The sequence below is a fragment of the Sturnira hondurensis genome, unplaced genomic scaffold, assembly GCF_014824575.4.
Source record: "Sturnira hondurensis isolate 20B ecotype Veracruz unplaced genomic scaffold, ASM1482457v3 Scaffold0000880, whole genome shotgun sequence".
Classification (NCBI taxonomy): Eukaryota; Metazoa; Chordata; class Mammalia; order Chiroptera; family Phyllostomidae; genus Sturnira; species Sturnira hondurensis.
Genome location: NW_028073511.1, coordinates 7,917,978 through 7,927,525, shown reverse-complemented (window position 1 = coordinate 7,927,525; position 9,548 = coordinate 7,917,978). Strand labels below are relative to the sequence as shown.

Genomic DNA, 9,548 nt, shown 5'->3' with positions numbered 1-9,548 from the left:
TGGGCCTTTCTAGTGCTGATTCCTGGGCATGTGGGCTTGTGTTCATTCTAGGACCCTGTGGATCTCTCTAATGAACTCTCCTGTGAGGCTGGGAGTCTCTCCCACCAATGCCATTCCCACAGATTTTATAGCCACAGGTTTTGAGGCTTTCTTTTCTTTTGCTGGAAACTGGGCTTGTGTGGTCTGTCTCGCTCCCCACTTGTTCCTCCTGGTTAAGCCACACGTGAATGTGGGACTACTTAGTCTGCCAGTGGCTGCCTTGCCACAAGTCCTCTCTGCCCCAGCTGCCTGTCTCTGCTCCTCCTACCAGTCCGGATAATGTTTCTTCTCTAACTCCTTGGTTGTCAGATTTCCATAGTTTGATTTTCTGGCAGTTATGGTTGTTTTTTTGTTTTTAAATTTGCTGTTGTCCTTCTTTTGGTTGTGTAAGGAGGCACAGTGTATCTACCTACACCTTTGTGGGGGTGACTTCTCACGAGTTCCCCCAGGTGCCACGGACGAAAGTGAATGTGGCTGAGACATGATGGATCTGCTTAGGGAGGAGAAGTGGACTGTGGCCAGTTTCTCAGGGGAGACAAAGGCCAGCAGCGGCCAGTTTCTCCGAGGAAAAAAAGGCCCCGAGCCCCCTGTTCCATAGCCTTTTATTGGGTTGTAATACACAGGAATACAGGGCAGCAAGGATCAAACAGTAGATAACATTTCAAAGATATCTGAGGGCTTCAGAGTCTGAGTGAGTGTCTGTCAGAAAGAGAGTTGCAGAAACTTTGGGAGACATATTCATTTCTTCCTGGACCCTTATCATATGAATGAAAGCACTCTTAGCAGAGCAGATTTCACAGGTTCATCAGCAAGTCTTTGTGATGCCAGATTTTTCCCCAGGACATGCTCTAGCAAGGCAAGGAGCTGCACCTCTCCCAACAGGTATTCAGGCTTAAGGGGATTTGAGCCAGGAAGCACTTCTCCCAGAGGACATGGGAACTTGAGCTACCTCAAAGCAGGGGGGCAAGAGTCCATTGCTTTTTGTTGCAGCCCCTTGAGTCCTTCCATGAAGGCCTTCCAAGTGATTGAGTGTGGCTTAGGTTGCTCCCTGCTGTGAGGGGTCTTAACCATCATTGACTTCTGACCAAGCTTTGGGGGCAGGGAGAGGAACTGAGGCAGTGTTTGCTACCAGAGACAAGCTTTGTCCCCTGGGGCTTTCATTCCAAAGGTCGTCCTTCGACCTTAACCACAAGGGGTACAGATACAATTTCTAAAACCCGGCAGAGCAGTCTATAACACACCTTCCTCTTGGTTAGAAGTTGGGTTCAAATCTAGTCTCAACTACTTGTTAGCTGCATTAACTTGGGCATAATTGTAAATCTTACTGTGTTGCAATTTTCTAAGTAAAACAGGGAAAATAATACCCAACTTTCAAGTTGTGAGAATGGAAAAACTAGAGCACATACTTGGATCAATATTTATCCCTATCTCCCTGTCCCTATTGGTCTCTCCCTTCCTGGAATTCCCCAACACCTGTAGGTGTAACTCAATAACTTCCTGTCACGATGTAATTCTTATAGCTCTGGGAAAAGCTTGCCATAAGCTTTCTTTTCCTTCTTCAGATCTTGCCCTCACTTCTTCTTCCAATTTTCTCTCTTTGTGCCTAAAGAATTGGAGCTGCCCTGACTGGATAAGTCAGTGCAGTGGGTTGGAATGCTGTCCTGATATGCCAATGTTGTGGGTTTGATCCCTGGTCAGGGTATATACAAGAAGCAACCAATGAATCCATAAATAAGTGAAACAACAAATTGATGTTTCTCTCTCTCTCTTCCTCTTTCTCTCTAAAATGCAGTAAATAAATTTTTTTAAGTTGGCATTTAACCAACCCAGGTAGACATCCTGACTCTCGTACTCCTAGCCCNCCCTCTTTGTGCCTAAAGAATTGGAGCTGCCCTGACTGGATAAGTCAGTGCAGTGGGTTGGAATGCTGTCCTAATATGCCAATGTTGTGGGTTTGATCCCTGGTCAGGGTATATACAAGAAGCAACCAATGAATCCATAAATAAGTGAAACAACAAATTGATGTTTCTCTCTCTCTCTTCCTCTTTCTCTCTAAAATGCAGTAAATACATTTTTTTAAGTTGGCATTTAACCAACCCAGGTAGACATCCTGACTCGTGCTCGCCGGCCCTTCTAGAAGCCTCCAGGAAGACATCTCCATCAGGTGTCAAATGTCTGGACAGGTGTGCAGGAAAGTTTATTACCAGAACATGAAGCAAATATTACTTTTGGGCAAACAGTTGCAGTGCACAGGATAGTGCCAAGTGTTTCTGCGTGTACCCAGAGTCTCCTCCTGGCCTCATAGAGCCGACCTCATACAGGCACCTGAGGCCTTTTCCAATGTAGTCTCTCTTTTCTCCACTCCCACCCCATTGCCCCTCTCAACCATTTCTTCTTCTCTGTACTCTATGGGGCACCCAGAGGGGCACTTTTTGGGCCTCTGTGCCCTGAGAGTCACCAGTGGCTCCATCCAGAAGTATCTTTGCCTTCCCTGGGTGTTGCTGATAAGGGCTTGAAGTCCTTCAGATTCTTTGCCAGAGGGGGGCCGGGCAGGGGGGACTTTAGAACCATAAGCAAACAATATTTCTTTGGTTAATGGAAAACTTTATCAGAGAATAACTTCATTGCCTCACTCTGCTGATAAAACCTCTCTTTCTATATTGCCTTATAACAAAAATACCTTCCATGTACTGACTACCCAAGTCTGTAAGGTATAAACTCCTATTATCTCTGTTTACAAATGAGAACATTGAGGCATTCAGAGTTTGAATAACTTGCACAAGGTCTCTACTATCTATTGCCTGATCTACTCTATTTCACCACAACTACCCCAGAGTTAAATAAGGTGGGAGAAAAGGCAGTGCCCACTGTGCCTCCTAAGTCTTAGTGTATGCTTCCCCAGAAGTCCCTGTGTTCCCAGCAACTCTTTGGGTGGGAGAGGGAAGTTACATTCCTCATCCAAATGCCTGAAGAGGATTTGATGGGGTTAGGACACAGGGACACTTCTCCAGGCCTCTCCTGGCCTTACACGGTCAGAGTGGAGCCCAGAAATCTTAGCAGGGGAGGTGAACATTTTCATAAGGGCATTCTCAGGAAGCTTCTTCATTACCAGGGACCTGGATATTATCAACCTGAGAAGGCAGCATCACAGAACTACACAAAATGTTAAGAAAACTCCACCTTGTCATAAAAAAGAGGCATGAAGGAGTAGGTAGTCACTATGAATCTAGCCTGCGTGTGTTTCTGGGAGCAAATCCAAAAGAATACTCATTCGCGCAGGAGCCTGACTGCATTTACCAAAGCACCATGAATAAATAAGAACCAAGGGAGCCCTGCATTTCACTTAAAATACACCACTGATAGTCAGTAATAGGAAAAAGAAGTCTGAAAATCCTCATCAGAAAAGAGTACTCTAGGTAAAACAAAATGAAAAGAAGTATTTTCAGCCACAGAGAAACTACGCTCATCTGTCTCTGTTTTTAAGGGCGCTTCAGCAAGAGGAGGCAGATTCTGTGTCTCAGCCTCCACGATTACAGGAGTGACTCAACTTCGCCTTACTTTGCTGCCACGAAGGGAGGCGGGCAATTTGTTTTTCTTATGATGAGTCTAAAGTAGATAATCATTTTTTCTTCAGATAAAAGGCAACACTCACAGTCAAAAAAAGCTCTCTTTTTCTAGTTCTTTTAAACTCAGAATTTCACATAGGCCTGTAATAATATTCCAAAGCACAAAAACAGGCCATTTTCATCCTACAGCTCCTGAACCAGAAAAAAAATACAGTTTAATTGGAAAATTGACTGCTAAATTTCCTATCACATCCTTAAGCATGTGGGTGATTTCGTGGCTCTGTAGCCAACTCATTTCTCCAACGTTCACTGGGAAGAGAGATGTTTCCTTTCTTCTGGGGGCAGGAAACCAAGTGCCCTGCTGAGTAGGATGTACATGGAGTGTCCCCTCAGGTGCCATGTCACAGTGGTCCCCAGGAAGCCAATCCCTGAGCCAGCTCCAGGGTGACCAACTGCCAGGGCTCTTGGGCCAAAGAACTTGACCCCTTTTTAATGTAATGCAATTTTCTATGAAGGCCTCTAATCTTTAAATGAACTTAAAGTGATTATATTCTGGCTTTGACATAGAGAACATTTGTTCCACACATTTAAACCAATTCAGTTCCATTTCAATTTACACAGTTAATATTTGCTCAGTGGTTACTACGAACAAAGCACTATACATATGCTTAACAATAGCATTTCTCCCTCACTGAAGGAAAATAAGATTTGAGGCTTTTTTTCTTTTTTGTAACATCTTTGTTCCAGTTTAATTTACATAGCCATAAAATTTACCTATTTTAAGTATAGACTTCAATGATTTATAGTAAATTTGCAGAATCGTGTAGATATTGTTACAATGCAATTTTAGAACATTTCCATCACCCCAGGAGCTTTAAACATACTGCTTTACAGGCCTGACCCTGACCTATTTAGTCAGGTTTTTGGGGGTGATTTTGATTGCTAAATGCAGCGTCTTGAGGAGGACTGTTGGACAGGTTGTGGACCAGGCCTCTGTCTCTAAAAATAAATAAATAATATCTTAAAAGAAAAACTATTGGTTTATCGAGGTGGTAAGACATGATTACAAACAAGTTGAAAACTTGGCAGAGACGTAGTGACACCAAAATAATGTCTGACAAATTTTGACAAACAATAAAGAGAGATACAAACATAATGTACAGCAGTTTAAAGAAGGAGATCTTGTATGAGTCTCAGAGTGGTATAGTGGGAAGATGGTGGGCTTTGAAGGAATAAATGGATAGACTAACATCTTGGCTCTGCTGCTGGGTGGCTTTGTGATTTTGGATAAGGTAGCTAAATTGCATGAACCTGTTTTCTCATAGTAACCATTCAGTACGTGTAAGTTATATAATTTAGTATTATCGGCAAAAAAAAAGATATTGGTATCTTGGCAGAGGGAGGAGAGGGGGTGTGCCAGGCATTAAGTAGCACACAGTAGGCACTTGATACAGCCTTACGTTGACTGAGCATTTACTCTGCCAGGCATTGGGGTAAATGTATTAATAATGTCTCATTTCATCCTCACTACAATCCTATCAAATAGGTATGGTTATTATTCCCATGTTATAGATGAGGATAAATCTCTAAACTGAGACTTAGAGAAGTTAAGAAACTTAACCAGGTCTTGTAGCTTGGTAAAGAGGAGAATTCAAAAGGCAGATGAGTCTAGCTTGAAAGCCAGGGAATTTGAGAACTAAGCTATATGACAATGCTTCTTAAAGTTGTTCCTCATAAGGGCTGCCTGGTGCATAGTTTAAAATGCCCATCTCAGGATTTAGAAGTTCTGGGGTAGGCTAGTGACTCAGTATTTTCTACAAGTACCACAAATTATTCCTGTGATCAGCCAATTTTGGGGATAATTGCTATGGTGCTTCTCATAGATCCTGAACAGATGTTACATTAAAGATTAAGCTAGCCAAAAATTCTAGTTTACAAAACTGGGGACATGTGTGAGATTTTGATAGGAGTAATAAGGAGGGAATATCATGCACAAAGGTAGGAGGCTTAAATGAATGGGGGTTGCTTAGGTGTTTTAGTAACAAGACGTAACATTTATTTTGCACTTGGGGGAACAGACATTGTCCTAGGCATATTTCATATATCATCTTATTTAATCTTCACAAACAACTTTGTGAGGTAGGTACCATGATTTTCTCACTTACAGATGAAGAAACTAAAGTGTAAAAGAGGTGAAGTAACTTGCCTAAGATCTCATAGCCAGCAAGTGATCAAGCCAGGACCTGACACCAGACAGCTTGCATCCCATCCTCATAACAACCAGATTGAAGTGCCCAGGACTCAGGAAGTAAGGAACTTGTCCCACGCTGCTCCTCAGTCACAGGGATTAGTTTATTGCCAAATCTTTATTTTTCTACTACAACACAATTGTCTCACTCCAAATTGTGGGGTGCTTTAAAATACTGTAGCTTCCTAATTATTTTATTTTATTAAAAAAATTTATTTTTAGAGAGAGGGGACAGGAGAGAGAAAGAGAGGGAAAGAAACACCAATGTGTGGTTGCCCCTCACATGCCCCCTACTGGGGACCTGGCCTGCAACCCAGGCATGTGCCCTGACTGGGGATAAAACTGTCAACTCTTTGGTCCACAGGCTGGCACTCAATTCACTGAGCCTCCCCAGCCAGGGCTATAGCTTCCTAATTATTTTAAAATCATTTACTTCATGCCCATCATTCATGCAAAACCACCATGGAGTGTGTTCATTGGGCCGGAGCCCCAGAGCTACAGAGAACTAAGGCATAGTTGTGTCCTAGAACATCCTAATCTTGAGTGGAAACAGACACATGAACAATTATTTCTGACAGCAGGAGAGTGTAAAAAGCACACTGTCTAGAAAATAGGATGAACTGAATTCTTCCCAAGGGAGCAGAAAGTTGATGAATAAGTCCAGGAAACATGCTGGGGCATAGTCTATACTTAATTCTTCACAATAGGGCACAGGTAAGAACAAAATCAAATGGCATTTGAAGATTAGTTGAAGGTAAGATGGAAATCGATTGAGAGCAGATAAGTTGCTAGTGCAGGCAGGAAGCTATATCAGGAGCCTGGGGATAAAGTAGGAGATGCTGGGTCTAGAATTAGGGCCATGAACATGGGGAAGGGAAGGGAAGGGAAGGAGAGATGATAGAGTATGTACCCAGTGAACATGCAGTTAGTTGTTAAGTCCTTTTATGCGCTCAGTGCTGGGCAGGAAGACTTAGAGAGGGAAACGGCATGAGGGTGCAATGCTGAATCTCAGTGGTTACTCCCTTATACAGTGGAGAGCTCTATGGACCCAGAGAAGAGGATAAAATTCCTTCATTTAGAGGTATTTTGTGGCTAGAAATTTGTCTTTTGACAATGCAAATGCTTACAGGAGAGTGTCTGACATTGGGGGAGGGAATGAATGAGAGGTCAAGAAGTTTCCCCAAATTTTTAATTTTGCCAAAACCTCTGATGACATTTCGTGAGTGAAAATGCTGTCTCTGAGCAGTTCTTATTATCACAAGGATGCTATTTTCATTTCCATGTTCCCGCTAAAGAATCAGGACTCAGTTCTCCTTGCCATCCTTCCTCTTTTCCTACAGCCACAGCCTTGAAGGTTAAGCTCTGCAGTCCTGGTGGATGCGAAGTCTACCCTGGACAAGGGAGGCTCTGCACCAGGACAGATGGAATAGCTTCACAATATTTTAATGCAAAATGCAAGTCAGCATTGCTTTCCTAGAGGAATCCTCAGCAAATAAATTGGACTCTCTGTCCTCCCTGGAAGATACACAGAAAAGGGACGGCCCAAAGACATTTCAAAGAAAAGAACCCACCATGCAGTCAAATTCTGAAAGGCCATCACTGGAGCATCTCTTGCTGATATAGTGGCCACAAGGAATCAGAAAGGCTGAGGAAAGGGGAAGATACAGAATATATAAAATGGAGTCTCTTTAACCAAGCTGCTGAAATTACTAGCATCATGACAGGAGGAAAGATTCCTTTCTTGTTCGAACTGGCCTGGAAACTTAAACTTTTCTGAACTGGCCAGTCATGTGTCAATGCCTGGATGTATATGCATCTGGACCTCCAGATAACCCTCTAGTCACTCCCTAAAAGACTCACTTACATGTCCACCTGACATCCATTGCCCAGACCTCCGGGCATCCCATCCCGACTGCCTGACATCTGACTGGGAATCATCCTGTGCCAATCCTAGGGCTAAGAATGCAGGACTACTATAATTCTCAAAATGTGCTTCTAGTTGTAAGAACTTTGAACTTTTCTTTCTTCTCTGGAATACTTCTAGGTTTTTGTCTATATGTATTTCTAAGACCCTTGAATAAATTTTATTTGTAGGAAACCCTCCAGACTTTTTGAATTTGTTCGACAGGCTCAACTACAACAATCTAACAGGGCTGCCAAGGAAAGTAAAAAAGACTAAGAAATCATGTAAAAAAGACAGCACTGGCTGTGGCTGTGTTTCCCAGAAAGGCAGCTCATCATAAGCAAAATATTTTAAAGCTTGTGAAGGTTGCTCTTCCTTGAGTTGGTGGACACCACCAAATTGGCAGATCAGATTTTAAAATAAAAATCTGAATATTAAAAAAGAGCTCAGTTCTTAAAATCAGGTTCAAATATTTACATTTTTCTTTATTTTCATTTCTCTCTCCCCTGTATTTTGATTTTTTGTTTTTTTTCAACAAATTGTTGAGCGGCATCTTTAAGTTAGCCATCAGCTGGACCTTCGCTGGCCCCGAGTATCTAGATATAGTTATCTCACATCCCATTCCATGCCCGATAGGTGTTCAAAGCCCACCTTAAGGTAACTGTATTTCCAGGCTTACAGACTGTTCTGATCCAAAGTCCCATTTTTCCTGAGTTTCTTAGCTTTCTGATGAATCACCTGGCAAAGTTGTGGGTGTCATCCCTCCTTCCTGCAGAAACATTCACTCTAAGCATGTGATATAGAATTCACCGAAGACTTAGGGAGAAAGAGGGAAGGTTTACACTGCAGAATTATGGGGGAAGAGGAAACTTTCTTCTACCTTCAAGGTTCTTTCAGCTGGTCTAATAATTAAGTAGACATGATATGGGCTAGTAAGAGTAAAATGGCCAAATTTAACTATATACACATATATGGGAACTCTGCATATATGGGCAGAGTCGGAGACCCTATGTACACAAGAGGTTCAAAGACAGAAAAGGAAAATGAGACGTACAGGACAGTCTGAGCTAAGGATCACCTTAGGGTTTCAGAGGAGGAAAGGTGATTGCGGGAGTATAAGAAAAGCAGATGTTTAGTAACCAGAAGTTTGTCTTGCCCCAGAGTTAGGTTAAAAAGGTTATCTCCTATTATCTCCTATTAAAAGCAAAGCCTCTAACTCAAATTTTTCTAGGTAGTTGGTGGAGGGTGGGAGGATGGAAGTTCATCCTGATCCCATGTGAACTTGGTTGCCTTAAGCTGAAAATAATCTGCATACCACAGAGGCAATTCTTGGAGTGATTCATTTTGAACAAAACCTACAAAGTCCTCCAGCCTTATAACTAACAGCAACTTTCCAGCATCCCTGCTCAGGCTCCTAGTCATACCAACTTCCTCCTCTTTCTCCAGCCCCTTGAAATTCTCCTCCTTGCTTTCTGACAAAAATAGTCAGGTCCCAGAAGCCCATACTCTGAAGCCCATTGGATATTCAAGAATTTACCAGCACAATAAGGTTCTTTATTTAACAGAATCCAGCCTTCTTAGATGGAAATTTGTGGTTGTAACTAGCAGGTTTCTTCTCCTCCATCCACTTTCATCACTTGCTGCCTCTACCATTACAGGTATCTTCTCTGTAGGAGATTTTAGCCTCTTCAGAATAAGGCCTAATAAAGATAAATGCAAAGTGCTGAAAAGACATCAGGAAAGGAGAGACCTGTACCCAAAGGCACTTGTGGTAATTAAGGAAATGCTTTAT

The 9,548-nt window shown here is 42.4% G+C and overlaps 1 pseudogene; it reads left to right on the top strand.

Annotated features, from left to right (window-relative positions):
- Nucleotides 1–4,760: 4,760 nt before the first annotated feature.
- Nucleotides 4,761–8,187, top strand: LOC118993961 (60S ribosomal protein L24-like; annotated as a pseudogene).
- Nucleotides 8,188–9,548: the final 1,361 nt, after the last annotated feature.